Raw genomic sequence first — 23256 nt, forward strand, 5'->3', positions numbered from 1 at the left:
GTGTCATCTGCACACTTGCTGATGACTGACTCCATGCCCTCATCCAGATCATCTATGAAGATGTTAAAGAGGATGGGGCCCAGCACTGATCCCTGAGGGACACCACTAGTTTCTCCCAGGCTTTGTTAGGTGGCTGTGGGCAAGGCAATCAATGTCCCTGCCTGACACTGACCCACTGCAGCTGTGCTGAGTGCTGCAGGAGCTGCTGCTGAAAACACAACATGGGCTTGGACTAGCACCTGAGGGACAAGCTGGGTGTGACTTCCAGACCCTGCCAGTATCTGCTGCTCTCCATGCAGACCACAGAGACAGCAGCTTACCCTGCTTAAAGTGAATTTAGTGCTTAAAGTGTGTTGGTTGTTAGTAGAAATGCTCTGATGAGGCTCCACCTGCAGTACTGTGTCCAGCTCTGGGACCTCTGACACAAGATGGGCAGGGACCTGCTGGAGTGGGTTTAGAGGAGGCCACAGAGCTGATCAGAGGGTTGGAGAACCTCTCCAATGAAAACAGGGTGAAAGGATTTGGGCTGTTCAGCCTGGAGAAGAGAAGGCTTCAGGGAGACCTTAGAGCTGTTTTTCAGTATCTGAAGGGAACCTGGAGGCTGGGGAGGAACTCTTGAGAAGGGCATGGAGTGATAGGATGAGAGTCAATGGTTTGGAAGTGGAGCAGGAGGGATTTAGGTTGGACATCAGGAGGAAGTTCTTTACCATAAGAATGGAGGAATACTGGAACAGGTTGCCCAAGGAGGTGGTTGAAGCCCCATCCCTGGAGACATTCAAGATCAGCCTTGCTGTGGCCCTGGGCAGCCTGCAGCAGAGATGTCTCTTGGACAAGATGCCCTTTGAGGGTCCCTTCCAGTCTGTTTCAGTCTGTGAAGCTGTGAAATGGACCTTCCAGCAGGGTGTTGTGAGTGTCAGAGCAGGGATCAGAGGGATGGCTCAGTGCCACGCTGATGAAAAGCTTTCTTTTCAAAGAGCTACCCAATATTGTTCCCAGCTCCTGTGTTTTGGGACTTCATTTGTTGGTTTTCTTTGTTAATCACTACTGAGGGTTCTCAAGCTAATGATTTTGGGGGTTGTGTGTATATGTATATATGTGTGTGTGTGTGTGTGTGTGCAAGGTCCTGCAGCTGGGTGGAGGCAATGCCAAGCACCAGTCCAGGCTGGGCAGTGAGTGGCTGGAGAGCAGCCCTGAGGAGAGGGACCTGGGGGAGCTGCTGGAGGAGAAGCTCAACAGGAGCCAGCAGTGTGCACTTGCAGCCCAGAAAGCCAAGCAGAGCCTGGGCTGCAGCAGCAGCAGTGTGGCCAGCAGGGCCAGGGAGGGGATTCTCCCCCTCTGCTCTGCTCTGCTGAGACCCCACCTGGAGTCCTGCATCCAGCTCTGAAGCCCCTGGGACAAGAGGGCTGTGGAGATGCTGGAGAGTGTCCAGAGCAGGGCCAGGAGGATGCTGAGAGGGCTGCAGCAGCTCTGCTGTGAGCACAGCCTGAAAGAGTTGGGGCTGTGCAGGCTGCAGCAGAGGAGGCTCCCAGATGACATTCTTGTGGCCTGCCAGGGTCTGGAGGGGGCTACAAAAAAGCTGGGGAGGGACTTTTGAGGCTCTCAAGGAGTGGCAGGAGTGGGGGGACTGGAGCAAAGGTGGAGATGGGGAGAGTGAGGCTGGAGGTGAGGAGGAAGTTGTTGAGCAGGAGAGTGGTGAGAGGCTGGAATGGGTTGCCCAGGGAGGGGGTTGAGGCCCCATGGCTGGAGGTGTTTGAGGCCAGGCTGGCTGAGGCTGTGTGCAGCCTGCTCTAGGGTAGGGTGTCCCTGGGCATGGCAGGGGGGTTGGGACTGGCTGCTCCTTGTGGTCCCTTCCAACCCTGCCTGATTCTGTGATTCTGTATTTTATGTTGTTGTTGTTGGATGCTTTTTCACTTTAGGATAAAGGCTACAAACCAAATCCCAACCAACCCAGACAGCTGCCAGGACCAAAGGGCTGTGCAGGCTGTGGGGGGTTGGTGCAGGCACCATGGAAATGCCAGTGCTGAGCCATCTGAGTGGCACAGCCTGCTGGGTTCATTGTATGTCTGACATAGGTGCTGTCTGGAGCTCTACTAAGCCTGGTTTTCCTGGGAGCACTGCTGGCAGGGCTGTGGAATTCACACTCAGCACACTCAGAACAAAGCAGGGAGAGCTCTGGGGGCTTAGTGCGGTGGCGCCGATGCTGCCCAGACTGACTGCTCATGGGGGGAGGAGAATCAGATCCAGCCCTGGCTCTGCCTGGGGCATGGTTCCCCGGGATCTGCACACTGCAGAGCCTGCCTCTACAGCCTGAGCTGCTGGAGCTGGTGCTGGATGTGCCTGGTTCTCAAGGCAGGCTGGGCAGGTGAGGCTGCAGTTGTTCACTGTGTGCTGAAGATGAGCAGCAGTGCCCAGGTGGGCAGCAGAGCCAATGGCATCCTGGGCTGGCTCAGGAGCAGTGTGGGCAGCAGGACAAGGGAGGTTCTTCTGTCCCTGTGCTCAGCACTGCTCAGGCCACCCCTGGAGTGCTGTGTCCAGTTCTGGGCTCCTCCATTGCAGAGAGATGTTGAGGTGCTGGAAGGTGTTTGGAGAAGGGCATCAAGGCTGGGGAGGGGCCTGGAGCAGAGCCCTGTGAGGAGAGGCTGAGGGAGCTGGGGGTGTGCAGCCTGCAGCAGAGGAGGCTCAGGGCAGAGCTCATTGCTGCCTGCAGCTGCCTGCAGGGAGGCTGTAGCCAGGTGGGGTTGGGCTCTGCTGCCAGGCAGCCAGGGACAGAACAAGGGGACAGAGGCTCAAGTTGTGCCAGGGCAGGTTCAGGCTGGATGTTGTTAGGAAGTTGTTGTCAGAGAGAGTGATTGGCATTGGAATGGGCTGCCCAGGGAGGTGGTGGAGTGGCTGTGGCTGGAGGTGTTGAAGCCAATCCTGGCTGGGGCACTTAGTGCCATGGTCTGGTTGGTTGGGCAGGGCTGGGTGCTAGGTTGGGCTGGCTGAGCTTGGAGCTCTCTCCCAACCTGCTTGATTCTCTAAGAGCAGCAGGAGAGATTTGCTGACCAGGGCAGGTTGGTTTGAGGGATTGTTGCCCTCAGCTGAAGGTTCCCCTTTTACACTCCACTTGTCAGGCCACATCTGCAGCACTGGTTCCAGTTCTGGGCTCTCCAGTTCAAGAGAATCAAGAAACTACTAGCCTGGGTCCAGCAGAGGTTGCAAAGCTGCTGAGAAGCCTGGAGGAGCTCTGTGAGGAGCAAAGGCTGAGAGCCCTGAGGGTGTTGAGCCTGGAGAAGAGCAGCCCCAGAGGGGATCTGATCAATGCTCAGTGACAGCTAAAGAGTGGGGGGCAAGAGGATGGGGCCAGACTCTGTTCAATGTGCCCAGGGACAGGTTCCCATTCCCTTAGCAGGTAACATGTGGGAAAGACATAGCAAAATGCACCATGCCTTAAAGATGGGAGAGTGGAGGGAGGTGAAACAAGGTCACCCAGCTCCAGAGCTTGCTCCTGGTGTGCTGCAGACGAAGCAGAGCAGGTTGGCTTAGTTCTGTCTCCATGGAAGTTCGAGCTGAGCTGCACTGAGCTGCATTCCCAAGGCAGGGGGACTGCCTCTGGCCAGGCCAGGAATTTCCTCTCTTCTCCAAGGGAACAAATCTCTTGTGGGCAGATGAGGCCATGGCTCAGGAGCACCTGGTCAAGTTGCAGGTGCCCCCTGGAAGCCTTTGGCTCCATCCTTCTTCTCAGTCACTCTGTGGCCACTCTGAAAGTACAGTGCTATTAAAGTCAGTGCAGGCTTCATTGCTGCTGCTGCTCTCCTCTAGAAGCCAGACAGGAGGGATGCAGTGGGAGCAGCAGGTTTGGACCTGGTGTGGCCTCCTCTGCATTCAACTTGGGAGTGTGGTTAATGAGCAGGGTTGTTTGACCTGGGTTTCCCCCTCTGCCTTCATGGTGTCTGAAGAAACAGGCATGTAATCAGATCAGGCTGATGCTTTCTAAGGGCAGCTGAGGCTGATTGTGGGAGCTGAAGGCAGCAGAATTCCAAAGAAAGGCTTTTTATGTCTGAAAAATGGGAAGGAAATGAAATGAATGTCTTCAGGGTACCAGAGGGAGCAAGGCAAAGGAGATAGGGAGGGAAATAAACTCTGTGGTGACAGGAGAAATGAAGAAGGAAAAAATGAAGAACAGGGAAAAGAGCAGAGAGAGCTGAGGAGGTGTTCTGATGGTGCAGTGGGGATGTTGGGCTCTTCTGTGACCTCCTGTGGCCTCACCTGTCTTTGGCATGGACCTTTTGGAGTGGGTCCACAGTAGTGATCAAAGATCTGGAGTCCTTCTGCAGCAAGGACAGGCTGGGAGAGTTGGGGCTGTTCAGCCTGCAGAAGGGAAGGCTCCAGGGAGACCTTAAAGCAGCCTTCCAGTACCTGGAGGGGCTCCAGGAGAGCTGGGGAGGGACTTGGTAGAAAGGCAGGTGGTGACAGGATGAGGGGAATGACTTCAGACTGGAAGAAGCTGGATTTAGATTAGACATGAGGCAACTCAAGAGAGATGTTGAGGTGCTGGAAGGTGTTTGGAGAAGGGCAGCAAGGCTGGGGAGGGGCCTGGAGCAGAGCCCTGTGAGGAGAGGCTGAGGGAGCTGGGGGGGTGCAGCTTGAGGCTGTGTCCCCTCCTTCTGCTGCTGCTTGCCTGGCAGCAGAGCCCAACCCCACCTGGCTACAGCCTCCCTGCAGGCAGCTGCAGGCAGCAATGAGCTCTGCCCTGAGCCTCCTCTGCTGCAGGCTGCACACCTCCAGCTCCCTCAGCCTCTCCTCACAGGGCTGTGCTCCAGGCCCCTCCCCAGCCTTGCTGCCCTTCTCTGGGCATCTTCCAGCATCTCAACAGCTCTCTGCAATGGAGGAGCCCAGAACTGGACACAGCACTCAAGGGGTGTCCTGAGCAGTGCTGAGCACAGGGGCAGAAGGACCTCCCTGCTCCTGCTGCCCACACTGCTCCTGAGCCAGCCCAGGATGCCATTGGCTCTGCTGCCCACCTGGGCACTGCTGCCTCATCTTCAGCTCCTCTCTCCAGCACCCCCAGCTCCCTCTCTGCCTGCCTGCTCTCAGCCACTCTGGCCCCAGCCTATAGTGCTGCTTGGGGTTGTTGTGGCCGAAGTGCAGAACCCTGCCCTTGGCCTTGGTCAGTCTCATCCCCTTGGCCTCTGCCCACCCATGCAGCCTGGCCAGGTCTAAAGGTCCCTTCCAACCCCCCACCATGCTGAGGTTCTGTGATCCTGTCACTGATTGCTGCCACTGTGGGGTGCAGTGGGGCTGCTGGGCTTGTGGGGTGCAGCTCTTTGGGGTGGGGATGGGATGCAGAGTGACCTGGGGAGGGGATAAGCTTTGAGGCTTCTTTGCTGGCCTAAAGTGACTTCTTGAGCTAGCAGCAGGGATTTCCAGTGCTAGGGCTGAGCAGTGGGGACTGCTGAGGGCAGGCAGATGCTCTGGGAGGTGCAGTCTCCTGTGAGACCAAATGCTACAGCTGCCAGCAAACACTCAGCTTTTTGGTGCTGTTTTGCTTTAACATCATTTTTTTTAGCTGTCATCTATCAGAGAACAAATTCCTGAAGGCTTCTCTTTCCCTGGAGGACCCAACAGGAAACATTCCCAATCCCACCCACCCTGCCTGTTGTGAATCCAAGAGCCCTTCTAGGACATAAAATATCAGAGTTTGGCTTTTTCATCCAGCTGAAGCAGACTCCTGCTGTCAAACACACCTCGGGCAGCTCTGTGTGTCCCAAAGGGCACTGAGGGCAGCAGCATCTGCCCCAAGAGCAGCAGAGGTGCTGCATGCTGCTGGCTGTGGCAGCACAGCCCTCACCTTGCACAGACAGAGGTCCCAATGGGCATGAAACCTCTGGGCTGTGGCTCTCTCAGGAGACATCAGTGCAGGTGCAGCATGGAATCATCATGGTTCTAGGATTCTATGAACCCTCTGGGCTGTGGCTCTCTCAGGAGACATCAGTGCAGATGCAGCATGGAATCATGATTCTATGAACCCTCTGGGCTGTGGCTCTCTCAGGAGACACCAGTGCAGATGCAGCATGGAATCATGATTCTATGAACCCTCTGGGCTGTGGCTCTCTCAGGAGACACCAGTGCAGATGCAGCATGGAATCATGATTCTATGAACCCTCTGGGCTGTGGCTCTCTCAGGAGACACCAGTGCAGATGCAGCATGGAATCATCATGATTCTATGAACCCTCTGGGCTGTGGCTCTCTCAGGAGACACCAGTGCAGATGCAGCATGGAATCATCATGATTCTATGAACCCTCTGGGCTGTGGCTCTCTCAGGAGACATCAGTGCAGATGCAGCATGGAATCATGATTCTATGAACCCTCTGGGCTGTGGCTCTCTCAGGAGACATCAGTCCAAGTGCAGCATGGAATCATCATGATTCCATGAACCCTCTGGGCTGTGGCTCTCTCAGGAGACATCAGTGCAGATGCAGCATGGAATCATCATGATTCTATGAACCCTCTGGGCTGTGGCTCTCTCAGGAGACATCAGTGCAGGTGCAGCATGGAATCATCATGATTCTATGAACCCTCTGGGCTGTGGCTCTCTCAGGAGACATCAGTCCAAGTGCAGCATGGAATCATCATGATTCTATGAACCCTCTGGGCTGTGGCTCTCTCAGGAGACATCAGTGCAGGTGCAGCATGGAATCATCATGATTCTATGAACCCTCTGGGCTGTGGCTCTCTCAGGAGACATCAGTGCAGGTGCAGCATGGAATCATCATGATTCTATGATTCTATGAACCCTCTGGGCTGTAGCTCTCTCAGGAGACATCAGTGCAGGTGCAGCATGGAATCATGATTCTATGAACCCTCTGGGCTGTGGCTCTCTCAGGAGACATCAGTGCAGGTGCAGCATGGAATCATCATGATTCTATGATTCTATGAACCCTCTGGGCTGTGGCTCTCTCAGGAGACATCAGTGCAGGTGCAGCATTCCCAATCTGCCTGTGCTCACCTGCCAGCAGCTAAGGTGGGAAGAGGCTTCAGTGCTGTGCTAGTGCTCATCTCATGTCACAGAGCCATGGAATGGTTTGGCTGGAAAGGGACCCTTAAAGCTTACTCAGTCCAACCCTGCTGCAGCCAGCAGGGACATCTGCAACCAGAGCAGGTTGCTCAGGGCCCCAAATAACCTGACCTGGAATGGTTCCAGGGAGCTATCCTCTCTCTGGGCAGCCTAAGCCCTTACCACCACTAGTGCCAAATACTTCTTCCTTCTCTCTAGTCTGAATTTCCCTCCTTTAGTTCACATAGAACCATAGAATCAGCCAGGTTGGAAGAGAGCTCCAAGCTCACCCAGTCCCCAACCTAGCACCCAGCCCTGGCCAACCAACCAGACCATGGCACTAGGTGCCCCAGCCAGGACTGGCTTCAACACCTCCAGCCACAGACACTCCACCACCTCCCTGGGCAGCCCATTCCAGTGCCAATCACTCTCTCTGACAACAACTTCCTCCTAACATCCAGCCTAGACCTGCCCTGGCACAGCTTGAGCCTCTGTCCCCTTCTTCTGTTGCTGGGTGCCTGGCAGCAGAGCCCAACCCCACCTGGCTACAGCCTCCCTGCAGGCAGCTGCAGGCAGCAATGAGCTCTGCCCTGAGCCTCCTCTGCTGCAGGCTGCACCCCCCCAGCTCCCTCAGCCTCTCCTCACAGGGCTCTGCTCCAGGCCCCTCACCAGCTTTGTGCTATTGTCCTGTCTCAATAGGCCCTGCTCAAAAGCCTCTCTCCAGCTTTCTTCTTCTTACTGGAAGGCCACCAGAAGGTCTCCCTGCAGCCTCACAGCAGAGCCCTTCCAGCCCTGCCAGCATTGCTGTGGTCTCCTGCCCTGCTCCAGCAGGTCCCTGTCTGTGCTGTGCTGAGCACTCCAGAGCTGCCCCAGCACTGCAGGCGAGGTCTCAGCAGAGCAGAAGGGCAGAATCCCCACCCTGTCCTGCTGCCTGTGTTGCTGTGGATGCACCTTTGATGAAGCTGCTCTCAGTGCTGCTGTTTAAGCTGCTGAGGACCTGCTGGGGTCATTTTCTTCCACTGCAACTTATCTCTGCAGGATTCACCCTCTAACCATCCCTGGGGTTGTTGCTGCTGGGAGGGGAGTTGGAGCAAAATGATCTTACCCTATTCTGGCACCAGCCTGGAGATGAGAAGTAGTTTCTGGTTTGGGCAACCAGAATGGCCAGCTGGAGGCTTTGTGGCTTGGAGGAACAGAATAAGAACTTGTCCTGTTTTAAGGCTGGGTTTGCCCTGGTTTGGTGTTTAATCCAGTGGTCTGTCCTGGTGCACAGGAGTGCAGGTGTCCTGCCCTAGGGCTGAACCCATAACTGCTCTGACAGCCCCCCTGAGGGCACAGGGGTGCTTACATCAGCTGGAGCAGCTCCAAGTGGAGAGGCATCCCTTGCCCAAGAGGCCATTCCAGCAGCATGCTCAGAGCTGCTGGGCTCTGGAGAGCAAGCTTCAGAGCTGAGCTCTGGGCCACTTTGGGACAGGATCTGAAAGCTGAGCTGCATTTCCAAAGAGCAATCCTCAGCCTGCCAGGCATTTTGAGTCCCTTCTGCTGGAGTAGCTGCTCTTCTGCTGCACAGAAAGGACCTCATTCCTGAGGCAAGGAGCAGGCAGGGTTCCCCAGTGGCCACACTGACATTGGCCATCTGCCTGCCCAGCGCAGGTTCACCTGCACTGAGTGAAGCAGCTTCAAGAGGAGGCATTGAAACCCACTGAGCCCTGCTCATAGGAACAAGGATCCTGTTCTGGCAGAGGTGAGCCAGACCTGCCTGCTGAGCAGGAGGATGTGGCCTCCTGTCACCCTAAGCACACATCCCAGCCTTGAGAACTTGGAGGCAGAAGAAGGGCATCAAGGCTTTGCCCTTCTGTGCTTTGGTTGTGGATTTAGCTCCCCTCTTTCCAATCCTACCTTTTCTCCTAGCACCAAAACATAGAATCATAGAATCATAGAATCAACCAGGTTGGAAGAGACCTCCAAGATCATCCAGTCCAACCTAGCACCCAGCCCTATCCAGTCAGATACATGGAATGTATCTGATTGGAAGGGACCTCAAAGATCATCCAGTGCAAGCCCTGACCCTGAGCAGAGGGGCAACAAACACAGCTGACCTCAATTAGGTCATTAAGGACACATTCCTCTGGTGAAAGGTCCTTCAGACAACCTCCCATGCTCTGCTGAGGGCTTGGTCTTGCACAGGTTTCTCCACTAGAACATTAGCTCCTGACCAACTGCAGCCACACCACAGGTGAGAGCAATCAGGTCACAATCACAGCATCAACCATGTTGGAAAAGACCTCTCAGATCATCCAGTCCAACCTAACACCTTCTGATCAGCTACCCCATGGCACTGAGTGCCTCATGCAGCCTCCTCTTAAACACCTCCAGGGGTGGGGGCTCCACCACCTCCCTGGGCAGCCCATTGCAATGCCAATCTTTCTTGCTGGGAAGAGTTTCCTCCTAACATCCAGCCTGAACCTGCCCTGGCACAGCTTGAGGCTGTGTCTCCTTGTTCTGTTGCTGGGTGCCTGGCAGCAGAGCCCAACCCCACCTGGCTACAGACTCCCTGCAGGCAGCTGCAGGCAGCAATGAGCTCTGCCCTGAGCCTCCTCTGCTGCAGGCTGCACACCCCCAGCTCCCTCAGCTGTTCCTCATAAGGCTTGGCCCAACAAGAACAGGTGAAAAGAGATGGATGAGGTGTGGCCAGTAGCTCCTAGCCCACCTTTTCCCCTCCCCTGAGCCTTTGCAGTGCTGCTTGGCCACAGAAAGAGCAGCATCAGCAGGACACCCTAACCAGCAGCAGGAGGGTTGAAAGCCCTGAGGTTGGGGATAGAGATGTGTTGGCAGCTCCAGGAGGGAGCAGGGAGTGACTTTGCAGCCATCACCTTGGCCCCGAGGAAACTGGCACCTCAGGTAAGAGCAGCTCTGAATCTGGGTGGCACTGAGGGCACCATGCTCAGGGTATCCCTCACCCCTGTGGAGCTCTGCCACCGTGGCACAGCTTGCCAAGCTGTGAAGGTGCAGGGCTGGGCTGGCACAGGGGTGGGCTGAGGAGTTGAGGGGCTTTAAGTTACCCTTGTAAAGCTGTGGTTCTAGAGGCTGGGTTGTTGTTTTCAGTGTCTGTTGAGCAGTGTGAGGCAAGCAAAGCTCAGAAGGAAGCCTCAGAGTGTTTCTCCTTGCTTTGTTTAATCCCTCACCAGATCTGTTGCTCCACTTCCCTGCCTTGATTTATCTTTGCACTTTAAAGCTCATTTGTGCTGACATGCAGAGAACTGCTGAACTTAAAGCACCATTTGAAACCACCTGATTTAGCAACCACCCCAAAGAGCTGCTGCATTCCTCCTTCAGCTCTTGGGTTTTCCTGGCTGAGGCTCTTTGCTCTGTGCAGCCCAAATTACCCAGTGCACTCCACAGCCAACATTTCCCGTTGATAAAGCATTTTCCTGAAGGAATTTGCTCAGCTCCTTTCCATTCCCAAGCTTCCAAAGGCGAATAGGAACAGTATTTCTCCCCCTCAGAGAGCCTTCATTGGCAGCTCCTATGATTTAGGGTGCCCAGCAGTGCTCTGGTGAGGGTTGCTGCCTGGCTGTGGATTGAGGATGCTGGAATTTAGTGCACAGGGAATTTGTTGCCCTCAGGTGCTGATTGTCCTCACCCAGGAGCTGGGGATGTGCACCTGTGTGTGCTGGCAGTGTGGGTTTGTGTGCTCTGGAGGGCTGTTTGCATGGATCATGGATTGGCAGAGCTTGGAAGGAACCTCTGGGGATCATCCAGTCCAATCTCCACTGCTAGAGCAGGATCACCAGGGCAGGTCACATAGGAATGCATCCAGGTGGGTTTGAGGATGCTGGAATGTAGTGCACAGGGAATTTGTTGTCCTCAAGTGCTAATTGCCCTCACCCAGGAGCTGGGGATGTGCACCTGTGTGTGCTGGCAGTGTGGGTTTGTGTGCTCTGAAGGGCTGTTTGCATGGGTCATGGATTGGTAGAGCTTGGAAGGGACCTCTGGGGATCATCCTGTCCAATTCCCCTTGCTAGAGCAGGATAACTCAGGGCAGGTCACACAGGAGTGCATCCAGGTGGGTTTGGAAAGTCTCCAGAGAAGGAGACTCCACAACCTCCCTGGGCAGCCTGCTCCAGGGCTCTGCCACCCTCACAGCTTCTCTTTGTGTTGATGTGGAGCTTCCTGGGTCCCAGTTTGTCCATTGCTGCTTGTCCTATATTTTCAAGTGTGCTCTGGGGGTCTGGTGTGTACAAATCATGGCTTGGTAGAGCTTGGAAGGAGCCTCTGGGGATCATCCAGTCCAACCTCCACTCTGCTAGAGCAGGATCACACAGGGCAGGTCACATAGGAATGCTTCCAGGTTGGTTTGAGGATGCTGGAATGTAGTGCACAGGGAGCTTGTTGCCCTCGGGTGCTAATTGTCCTCACCCAGGAGCTGGGGATGTGCACCTGTGTGTGCTGGCAGTGTGGGTTTGTGTGCTCTGAAGGGCTGTTTGCATGGGTCATGGCTTGGTAGAGCTTGGAAGGGACCTCTGGGGATCATCCAGTCCAACCTCCACTCTGCTAGAGCAGGATCACCCAGGGCAGGTCACACAGGAGTGCATCCAGGTGGGTTTGGAAATCTCATCAAGCCCAACCTAGCACCCAGCCCTGGCCAACCAACCAGACCATGGCACTAAGTGCCCCAGCCAGGCTTGGCTTCAACACCTCCAGCCACACAGACTCCACCACCTCCCTGGGCAGCCCATTCCAATGCCAATCACTCTCTCTGACAACAACTTCCTCCTCACATCCAGCCTGAACCTGCCCTGGCACAGCTTGAGGCTGTGTCTCCTTGTTCTGCTGCTGGGTGCCTGGCAGCAGAGCCCAACCCCACCTGGCTACAGCCTCCCTGCAGGCAGCTGCAGGCAGCAATGAGCTCTGCCCTGAGCCTCCTCTGCTGCAGGCTGCACACCCCCAGCTCCCTCAGCCTCTCCTCACAGGGCTCTGCTCCAGGTCCCTCCCCAGCCTTGCTGCCCTTCTCTCAACACCTTCCAGCACCTCAACAGCTCTCTGCAATGGAGGAGCCCAGAACTGGACACAGCACTGCAGGGGTGGCCTGAGCAGTGCTGAGCACAGGGGCACAAGAACCTCCCTTGTCCTGCTGCCCACACTGCTCCTGAGCCAGCCCAGGATGCCACTGGCTCTGCTGCCCACCTGGGCACTGCTGCCTCAGCTTCAGCTCCTATGTCTCAGTCTTCTCTTCTCCAGACTAACCAGCCCCAGGGCTCTCTCAGCCTTTCCTCAGACAGCTGTTCCCCTCCCTCCATCATCCTTGTAGCCTGCATTGGACACTCTCTAGTGTACCCTTTTCCCTCTGGCACTGGGAAGCCTGAAACTGGCCCCAAGGAGACCTGCTTGGAGATTGCATGCTCTTCATTTTCCCTGAGGCAGCTGGAGCTGAGTTTCTGGTGCTGCTAATACTGGGACAGAGTCTCACCCAGTCAGCTTGTGTGTGTTTAATTCTTTTTAGGAGGGTATTCACTGCAGAATAGTTGACATCTTGCTCTGCTTTGACCTGAGTCAGTTCATTGAGTTCCTTTCCCCCTCTGTCTAAGAGGATGCTGCTCTCCACCATCTGAGCTACAGCCTCTAAAAAGGCTTTTTCTGCTCTTCTGATGTGCTGCTGTGCTTGAGGTGGGACAAGAGGCCCTCTCCTCATGGATGGCTTTAATTGACATCCTCTTCCCACAGAAATAATGCAAGGCTCCAGAGGCTCTGGCAGGTAGTGGCTTGTATAAAGGTTGATCTATTGGTTATAGCTACATCTCTTTGTTTTGGAGGGGGTGCACAGTAGGGAATACTGTGGGCAACCTTTACCTGTCTCTGGGCAGGTAGGGAGAGGTGTAGGGATCTTGGTGAGGATCTCTCTGCACTTGAGGCAGTCAGAGCCTCAGCAGAGGAGGCTCAGGGCAGAGCTCATTGCTGTCTGCAGCTACCTGCAGAGAGGCTGTAGCCAGGTGGGGTTGGGCTCTGCTGCCAGGCAGCCAGGGACAGAAGAAGGGGACACAGCCTCAAGCTGTGCCAGGGCAGGTCTAGGCTGGCTGTTAGGAGGAAGTTGCTGGCAGAGAGAGTGATTGGCATTGGAATGGGCTGCCCAGGGAGGTGGTGGAGTCTGTGTGGCTGGAGGTGTTGAAGCCAAGCCTGGCTGGGGCACTTAGTGCCATGGTCTGGTTGACTGAATAGGGCTGGGTGCTAGGTTGGGCTGGCTGAGCTTGGAGCTCTCTTCCAGCCTGGCTGATTCCATGAGGCACTTGGTTGGTGGTGACCTAGCAGTGGTGGGTTAATGGTTAGGCTTAATGAACTGAAAGATCTTTTCCAGTCTGGCTGATTCTGATCCCATGGCTCTTCTGGAGCACTGGGATGTGGGGAAGGCTTTGCTTACAAGCTGAAGGAATGAAGCAGCAGCTGGAGGGGTGAAAGGCTTCAGCTTAGGCAAAAGAGAGAGCCCTTGAGAGAGAATTCCTCCTGTGTGCTGCCTGCAGTCCCTGCAGCTCTGCTGCCTGACAGGCTCCTGAAGACAGCAGGTTTGGGGTCTCAGCCTGTTTGCCCCTGGGGCTCTCCAGGAGCAGCACAACCATGCAGATGTGGCTGGTCTGGAGTGACTTCTTTTTGGCAGGAGGGGAGGAGAAGGACAGGGTAAAGCTCTAATCATAAAGCTGCTCCTGCCAGATATTTCATGCTCTTAATTGCTGACACAGGCTGGCTTGGGATGGTTTTCTCCCTCCTTCCCTGCTTAAATAAACAAGCCAAAGCAGGTTCAAGGCCCCTCATGTTCTGGAGCAAGCTGTGTGACAGATGAGAGGGGACATTGCTGCAAGTGCTTTGGCCTGATCTTCTCATGGCTGCTCTGGAAACCACAGGGTGAAGGTGGTTGGGATTTATGGACTGGCCAAGGTGGCTGGAGGCAGCTTGGCTCTTGAAGGTGCAATCTGACTTCATCTTCCCAGGCCAGGGAGGAGAGGAAGACTTACAGATGAGTCAATTAGCTGGGCTGCAGGCTGAGCTGTGGAGGAGGATTTGCTGACCTTGCTCCCTGCTGAGAGCCTGGGAATGGGGAGAGAGGATGATCCCTCACCGAGGGGCAGGGAAAATGCTAGCACAGCTCAGCCTGGCCAGAGGGGAGCGTTTGCAGGGCCGGCAGTGGGAGAGCTTGTCCTAGGGATACTAAAGCAGCAAGTGGCTGCCACTGGGGCTAAGGGTCAGGGCTGAACCAGCAGCTAAACAAGTCCCAGAGACTCTCCACGAACCCTTCTGCTTCCCAAAGGGAGCAGAAAAGGAATAAGGAAGGGAGACTGATGGGGTGAGGAAGAAAATAATCCAGTTGGGATGGGAATGACAACAATGCAAGGAAATAGAAACAAAGAGACACAAACCAATGTGGAATACAGCTCCTGATGCAGTGATGGCACCATTGGCACCACGCTGCTGTCTGCAGCTACCTGCAGGGAGGCTGTAGCCAGGTGGGGTTGGGCTCTGCTGCCAGGAACCCAGCAACAGAACAAGGGGACACAGCCTCAAGCTGTGCCAGGGCAGGTCTAGGCTGGATGTTAGGAGGAAGTTGTTGTCAGAGAGAGTGATTGGCATTGGAATGAGCTGCCCAGGGAGGTGGTGGAGTCTGTGTGGCTGGAGGTGTTGAAGCCAAGCCTGCCTGGGACACTTAGTGCCATGGTCTGGTTGGTTGTCTAGGGCTGGGTGCTAGGTTGGGCTGGCTGAGCTTGGAGCTCTCTTCCAACCTGGTTGATTCTATGATGCTGGGGGCAGTCCCAGACTTGACTCAGCAGTAGATGGCAACTGGATTCAGGAGCTGAATGCAGGAGATGTGCTCAGGAGCACAGGGATCAGGATCAAAGGCAGGATAGAGAGACTTCTCCCCAGACTTTGGCTGTTGAAGTAGAACTTTTCCCTGGTGGTGCCTCCTCTCTATCCTGAAGATGCTCTCCATGGGCTGCAATCTCTTGTTGGGCACCTGAGGGTCACCTGTTCTGTCTGCTCCTCCCTGCAGGTGCCACCTCTGACTTCCTGCCCCCAAAGTGGGTCTGTAGAGGGGCAAGTCTCAGGCAGAGCCTTTCTGCAGCCCAGCCCTCAGCAGGAGCTCTGCCCATCAGCTTCTCCCTGCTAGAGGCAGCTCCTGGCTGTGCAGAGCTGTCCTGAACTGCAGGATGTGCCTGAGTGAGCAGAGCCTGAGCTGGGAGGTGACAGCACTGAGCAGGATCAGCTCTGGTCCTGCTTAAACCAGGACAACTCATTTGCTCTTCCAAAGCTGCTTGTGGTGTAGCTGTGCTGGAGGCACCAGCTCTGGCTGTGCTGCAGGAGAGCACTGCCTGGGCCTGGGGCTGGGGGAAGGATTCTCAGGGGAGTGATTTAACATGCATTTCAAACCTGGTGAGCATTCATCAGCTCCACAGCCTGGAGCTTTTCAGCTGTCTGACCCAGGTTCTGGTCTCAGTGCAGGTTGTGCCTGCTGGCAGTGCCTGCAGGGAGACAAGAGATGGCAGAGGCCTTCTGCCATGTGCCCAGCTCCAGGCAAGCCCCAGGGGTTGGCAGTGCCCAAAGGAGAAAGGGCTAAACTGCTGCTCTGTGGTTCATGAGCCACTGCTGGTGCCTTCTATCAAATGAGGACTTCAGCAAGGCCTTTGACACTGTCCCCCACAGCCAACTGCTGGCTAAGCTGTCAGCCCATGGCTTGGATGGCAACACTCTGTGCTGGGTTAGGAACTGGCTGGAGGGCTGAGCCCAGAGAGTGGTGGTGAATGGTGCCACATCCAGCTGGCAGCTGTCACTAGTGGTGTCCCTCAGGGATCAGTGCTGGGCCCCATCCTCTTTAGCAGCTTCATAGATGATCAGGATGAGGGCATGGAGTCAGTCATCAGCAAGTGTGCAGATGACACTAAGCTGGGGGCAGATGTGGCTGGGTTGGAGGGCAGAAGGGCTCTGCAGCAGGACCTTGACTGCCTGGACAGATGGGCAGAGTCCAAGGGGATGGTGTTCAATAGCTCCAAGTGCAGGGTGCTGCACTTTGGCCACAACAACCCCATGCAGAGATACAGGCTGGGGTCGGAGTGGCTGAGAGCAGCCAGACAGAGAGGGATCTGGGGGTGCTGATTGATACCCACCTGAACATGAGCCAGCAGTGTGCCCAGGTGGCCAAGAGAGCCAGTGGCATCCTGGCCTGCATCAGGAATGGTGTGGCCAGCAGGAGCAGGGAGGTCATTCTGCCCCTGTACTCTGCACTGGTTAGACCACACCTTGAGTGCTGTGTTCAGTTCTGGGCCCCCCAGTTTAGGAGGGACATTGAGATGCTTGAGCGTGTCCAGAGAAGGGCAACGAGGCTGGGGAGAGGCCTTGAGCACAGCCCTACGAGGAGAGGCAGAGGGAGCTGGGATTGGTTAGCCTGGAGAAGAGGAGGCTCAGGGGAGACCTTATTGCTGTCTGCAACTACCTGAGGGGTGGTTGTGGCCAGGAGGAGGTTGCTCTCTTCTCTCAGGTGGCCAGCACCAGAACAAGAGGACACAGCCTCAGGCTGTGCCAGGGGAGATTTAGGCTGGAGGTGAGGAGAAAGTTCTTCCCTGAGAGAGTCATTGGACACTGGAATGGGCTGCCCGGGGAGGTGGTGGAGTCGCCGTCCCTGGAGCTGTTCAAGGCAGGACTGGATGTGGCACTTGGTGCCATGGTCTGGCCTTGAGCTCTGTGCTAAAGGGTTGGACTTGATGATCTGTGAGGTCTCTTCCAACCTTGGTGATACTGGGATACTGTGAGTGGGTAAATGAAGGGTTAGAGAGGGATTCCTGTGAGCACACAGAGGACTTCTCCAACCAAACCAGCTCTGTGATGCTAAGGTCATCCAGCCCCAACCATCAACCCAGCACCACCATGGCCCTGAAACTGTGTCCCAAAGTGCCATGACCACAGCTTTCCTCCACACCTCCAGGGATGGGGACTCAGCACCTCCCTGGGTGCAGGGCTCTAACAGATGTGTTGGAGAGCAATGGTGGGCAGGGAGGGCAGGTGGAAGGAACATCCATCAGATCCCACAGCTGATTTTTAATGCCTTTGCTTCCTCCCCTCTGCTTCAGCCAGATTCCTCCAGCTGCACCAGCAGCTACCTGGAGAGCTGTTGCCAAAGCTTTAAAGCTCATAAAGCACCACCCCCAGCCAAACCCCCTCTCCCAGTTGCCCCATCTCTGTGCATAACTGGTGGCAGACTCCTTTCCAGGCAGCTTCTGGAATGAGCTCTCTGGGTTTTTGGGAAGAGCATCCTGCAGAGCTGTAAAGTGCTGGTGCTGGAGCCTGTGGGCTGTCAGGAGCTGCTGCTGCTGGAAGGGCAGGTGTGGGATGCAGCAGGAGCCTGCTTCCCACTGTGTCCTCCTGCAATGAAATCATCCTCTGTTCCCCTGCCCTGTGGATACTGTTTTGAGCCTGCAGCGTTCACACAATTGTTCATCAGGGAGCAGAAGCTCTCCCAGTTGTGCCCTTGCTGCATCTGGTGTCCTCAGGAGGAGCACTGCAGATCAGGGAGGGTGCTGCAAGCTCTTTGGGGTAGGAAATGTTTCCTTGAAGGAGTTGGGGGGGTTGGTGCTAAGCACAGAGAAGCTCTCAAGCTACATAGGGACTTTGAGTATCAGAAAGCCAACCAGAGCCTGGGCTGCAGCAAGAGCAGTGAGAGCAGCAGGGTGAGGAAGTCTGCTCCTGGTGAGACCCCACCTGGACTACTGCATCCAGTTCTGGAGCCCCTGGGACAAGAGGGATATGGAGGTGCTGGAAGGTGTCCAGAGAAGGGCCATGAGGATGAGGAGAGGGCTGGAGCTGCTCTGCTGTGAGGAGAGACTGAGGCAGTTGGGGCTGTGCAGTCTGGAGAGGAGGAGGCTCCCAGCAGATGTTATTGTGGCCTGCCAGCATCTGAAGGGGGCTACAAGAAAGCTGGGGAGGGACTTTTTAGGCTGTCAGGGAGTGAGAGGACTAGACACAGCACTCAAGGGGTGGCCTGAGCAGTGCTGAGCACAGGGGCACAAGAACCTCCCTTGTCCTGCTGCCCACACTGCTCCTGAGCCAGCCCAGGATGCCATTGGCTCTGCTGCCCACCTGGGCACTGCTGCCTCCTCTGCAGCTCCTTTCCCCCAGCACCCCCAAGGCCCTCTCTGCCTGGCTGCTCTCAGCCACTCAGTCCCCAGCCTGTAGTTCTGCTTGGGGTTGTTGTGGCCAAAGTGCAGAACCCTGCCCTTGGCCTTGTTCAGTCTCATCCCCTTGGCCTCTGCCCACCCATGCAGCCTGGCCAGGTCCCTCTGCCCACCCATGCAGCCTGTCACATTGAGGCACATTTCCAAATCATTAAGGGGAAAAAAAAACCTCAAACCCCTCACAAAACAAGTTCCACCTTCTTCTGCAATGGAAGGAGACAAACAGCACAAAGGAGTTGATCCTTCCCTGGGCCCTGCAAAGTGCTGTCCTACCTCCTGGCTTGGGAAGGCAGAGAAAACTCTGGTGGCAGTGCTGTGGAGGCCATCATGTGGTCAGTTCTGCATTGGTGGGAGACAGTCATTTCCCCAGCTGTCCCCCAAAAGCTTATAATTAGTGCAATTAAGTGCCTGGGATGATAATGTTACCCTACTGAGTTAGCAAGACAAAAGTACAAACCCCCTCCTATGAAACAGGGCACCCAGCACGTGTGAGGCAGCATCTCCTGCTGGGATCTGGACAAAGTGTGCCTGATTCAAATTAGATTTAGCTCCTTTTAATCCTGCATGATTTATTGCCTGCCAGAGAGGAGCCCTGGTGTCACTGCTGTGATCAGAAACATGAGGCAGCTCACAGGCCAAAAGGAGCTCAACGAGCTTCTTGGTGGACAAGAAGCTCAGCAGGAGCCAGCAGTGTGCACTTGCAGCCCAGAAAGCCAAGCAGAGCCTGGGCTGCAGCAGCAGAAGTGTGGCCAGCAGGGCCAGGGAGGGGATTCTCCCCCTCTGCTCTGCTGAGAGCCCACCTGGAGTCCTGCATCCAGCTCTGGAGCCCCTGGGACAAGAGGGCTGTGGAGATGCTGGAGAGTGTCCAGAGCAGAGCCAGGAGGATGCTGAGAGGCTGCAGCAGCTCTGCTGTGAGCACAGCCTGAAAGAGTTGGGGCTGTGCAGGCTGGAGCAGAGGAGGCTCCCAGGGGACCTTCTTGTGGCCTGCCAGGATCTGGAGGGAGCTACAAGGAAGCTGGGGAGGGACTTGTTACAAGGAGTTGAAGTGCCAGGGTGAGGGACAATGGATTTGAGCTGGAAGGGGGGAGATTGAGACTGGACATAAGGAAGAAACTGCTTTCCAGTGAGGGTGATGAGACACTGGCACAGGTTACCCAGGGAGGTTCTGGATGCCTCCTCCCTGGAGGTATTTGAGACTGGATGTGACCTGGAGCATCCTGGGCTAGTGGAAGTTGTCTCTGCCCATGGCAGGGCAGTTGGAGCTAAATGATCTTTAAGATCCCTTAGAATCATAGCATCAGAGAATCAGCCAGGCTGGAAGAGAGCTCCAAGCTCAGCCAGCCCAACCTAGCACCCAGCCCTGGCCAAGCAACCAGACCATGGCACTAAGTGCCCCAGCCAGGCTTGGCTTCAACACCTCCAGCCACAACCACTCCACCACCTCCCTGGGCAGCCCATTCCAATGCCAATCACTCTCTCTGACAACAACTTCCTAACAACATCCAGCCTAGACCTGCCCTGGCAAAGCTTGAGGCTGTGTCCCCTTCTTCTGTTGCTGTTTGCCTGGCAGCAGAGCCCAACCCCACCTGGCTACAGCCTCCCTGCAGGCAGCAATGAGCTCTGCCCTGAGCCTCCTCTGCTGCAGGCTGCACCCCCCCAGCTCCCTCAGCCTCTCCTCACAGGGCTCTGCTCCAGGCCCCTCCCCAGCCTTGCTGCCCTTCTCCAAACACCTTCCAGCACCTCAACATCTCTCTGGAATTGAGGAGCCCACAACTGGACACAGCACTGCAGGTGTGTCCTGAGCAGTGCTGAGCACAGGGGCAGAACAAACTCCCTTCCAACCCATCCTATGACTCTAGGAAATGTGCCTTTGAGAGGCTGCTGTTGTGTTTTGGGACACTCATATCTATAGCTGACAGCCTGGGGGGGTACCCCTAGGACCTGCTCTGTGGTGAGGCACAGACAAGACCTCAGGAGCAGGCTGCTCAGTTCCTTCTTTCTGCAGCCTTGGTCCTTGCATTCTCAGGTGCTGAGCAGACAATTAGCTTCTGTGTTCCCCAGCCCTGGTGTGGTGGCTGCTGCTGTCCCTGCAAACATTAGCTGGAATCGTCGTTAGGAAAGCAAGCCCAGAGCCCGGTGGACGAGGAGCTAATCACCTTTCTAATGGAATTAGGACTGGGCTGCTGAGCCTTTTGTCTCTGTCCCTGCTCTGCTGCTGGTAGCACAGCAGGCAGGGATCAGCATTTACTAGGCTATGGCTGCCTGAGCCAGCTTCTCCCCTGGCTGGGGAGGACTCTGAAAGATTTCAGACTGGATTTTCTGGGATCAGGGATGACTTTGGAAGAGGGAGGAACAGAGGGAGAAACCCCTCATGCTCTTTAAGCAGCTTAGAGGGAGATGAACCCTGTGTCTAGTTCTCAGCCCCTCAATTGCAGAGAGATGTTGAGGTGCTGGAAGGTGTTTGGAGAAGGGCAGCAAGGCTGGGGAGGGGCCTGGAGCAGAGCCCTGTGAGGAGAGGCTGAGGGAGCTGGGGGTGTGCAGCCTGCAGCAGAGGAGGCTCAGGGCAGAGCTCATTGCTGTCTGCAGCTGCCTGCAGGGAGGCTGTAGCCAGGTGGGGTAGGGCTTTGCTTCCAGGGACAGGACAAAGGGACACAGCCTCAAGTTGTGCCAGGGCAGGTTCAGGCTGGATGTTAGGAGGAAGTTCTTCCCAGCAAGAGTGATTGGCATTGGAATGGGCTGCCCAGGGAGGTGGTGGAGTCCCCATCCCTGGAGGTGTTTCAGAGGAGGCTGCATGAGGCACTCTGTGCTATGGGTTAGTGAGTTAGAAGGTGTTAGGTGCTAGGTTGGGCTGGGTGATCTTGAAGGTCGTAGGATCTTGGAATCCACCAGGTTGGAAGAGACCTCCAAGCTCATCCAGTCCAACCTAGCACCCAGCCCTGGCCAATCCACCAGCCCATGGCACTGAGTGGTCTTTTCTAACCTGCTTCATTCTGTGATGGAGCACTGCAATAGGCTGATCCAAGATCCCATTCTGTCATCCACAACCACTCTGGGCAACCTGTGCTGGTGTCTCCTTATCCTCACTCACCCCACATTACCTCCTGGGGGGGTGGGAAGTGTGAAGCAAGCTGAGGTGAGGGCAGCCTCTAGGTTTGAAGCATGGCTGCCCAGAAAGACAGGATTTTCCCCAAGGAAAAAGGAAGGGAGGAATATTCCTGACTCCAGAAGTTTTTGTTTCATGAGGCAGAGCTTCCCCTGGGAGACTTCAACCTGTTTCTAAGTGAAAATGCCTCCTTTCAACCCACTTTCCAGTAGCACTGCAGTTAGAAACAACCACATAAAAACAAACCCCAAACTCCCATTTGAAGTCCAAATGAAAGTAAAACCTCATTTCCCTCTGGAAAACCGAAGGAGATGTCTCTCTGTAAACAAACCTGGGGAAAGGGGTGGGGGAAGAGGCATTTTTTACAGCCCCAGCACCTTCCTCTTGAGTGCCTTTTCTCCATTTGCTTGAGTTTGTGCCACGGAGCTGTCACCCACTTGTGTTTTCCTGGGGCTGCTCACGATGTAGGAGTTGCACAATGCAGAGTTTTGGGCTGTCCTCTGCTGTCTCTCTTAGCTGAGGCAGTGCTTTGGAGCCTGAGATGAGATGGTGATGCCACTCTGCTGGATGCTGGAGTGCTGCAGAGCTGGTGGCAGCCTGAGCTGGGGACTGGTCTGGGGCAAGCAGAGCAAGAAGAAAGCAGAGCAGTGTGGTGAAGGCCTTCAAACAAGCTGGAAGGAGGGCTTGGATCTTTTTTAGGTGTCTCTCACTGCTGATGCTTCCCCAGCCCTCAGTGCTAGGGCTGCATTCCACCCCCAGCCCTCCACCAGCATCCCCAGCCCTGCCCCGAGGGCAGGAGGAAGTTCTTCACAACGAGAGCTGTGAAGTACCAGAATAGGTTGCTCTGGGATGTGGTCGAGGTCCCCTCCCTGGAGATATCCAAGATCAAACTTGCTGTGGCCCTGGACAGCCTGATCTGGCTGGAGGTGTCCCTGCTGACTGCAGGGGTGGGTAGGACACGATGACCTTTGAGGGTCCTTTCCAAGCTGATGCAGCCTGCAAATGACCCAACCTGTCCCCAGGGTGCTGTGGGAAGATGGATTGGGTGATGATGAGGGTGGCTGGGCCAGTTCCTCCCCTCCAGTGCCACCTCACAGCAGCAGCCCATGCCTGGAGATGCCACATACACATCTGGACCTGCCTCTTGCTGCTGTTTCCAGGGCTACCAGAGGCAGGACTCGCTCAGGATGCCAGAGTGGAGGGGAGGAGATGACTAAGCAAATGTCAGAGACGCTTCCCCTGGACCCATGCTGTGTCCTGCCAGCACCTTCCCTGCTTGGAGCTTAGTGCTGTCTGGACACTGGTCTGCTCTGTGCAAACTCTCCATTGCCACAGTGCCAACAGACTGCAGAAGGGCTCAGAGGGCCTGCCCCACCTCACTGCTGCTGGGTGCAGCCTCAGCTCTGCTTTGTCCTGCTCTGAGAGGAGTGACTCTGCTCTCCTCAGGCACCCCCTGGAGTCTTTGGTGCAGTTCTGGAGCCCCCAACACAAGCAGGGCATGGAACTGTTTGAGCCAGTGCAGAGGAGGCCACCAAGATGCTGAGAGAGCTGCAGCAGCTTTGCTCTGAGGACAGGCTGAGAGAGTTGGGGCTGTGCAGGCTGGAGAAGAGAAGGCTTGGAGGAGACCTTGGAGTGGCCTTCCAGGATCTGAAGGGAGCTCCAGGAGGGCTGGGAAGGGACTACTGACAAGGTCTGGTAATGCCAGGAGGAGGAGGAATGGGTTTGAACTGGCAGAGGGGAGATGGAAAATGGATATTGGGAAGAAATTGTTTGCAGTGAGGTTGGTGAGAGACTGGCACAGGTTGCCCAGGGAGGTTGTGGAGCACAGAAGCACCCAATGTGATCAAAGACTTTGGTGTGAGGGTGACAGAGCCCTGGAGCAGGCTGCCCATCTGATTATGTCTAATC

The 23256-nt window shown here is 55.6% G+C and overlaps 1 protein-coding gene across 16 annotated transcripts in view; it reads left to right on the plus strand.

Moving 5' to 3' along the window:
- The window catches only part of CACNA1B (calcium voltage-gated channel subunit alpha1 B), a 482132-nt gene that overhangs the window by 136754 nt on the left and 322122 nt on the right, over positions 1–23256 (plus strand). The window contains exon 1 of one of the 16 annotated variants that reach the window (XM_064171615.1): positions 9911–9939. The exons of the other annotated variants lie outside the window; for them this stretch is intronic. The gene's annotated coding sequence lies outside the window, so the exon portion shown is untranslated. Of the gene's footprint in view, positions 1–9910; positions 9940–23256 lie in introns of those variants that run through there. 16 annotated transcript variants of the gene reach the window in all.

The sequence above is a fragment of the Pogoniulus pusillus genome, chromosome 35, assembly GCF_015220805.1.
Source record: "Pogoniulus pusillus isolate bPogPus1 chromosome 35, bPogPus1.pri, whole genome shotgun sequence".
Lineage (NCBI taxonomy): Eukaryota > Metazoa > Chordata > Aves > Piciformes > Lybiidae > Pogoniulus > Pogoniulus pusillus.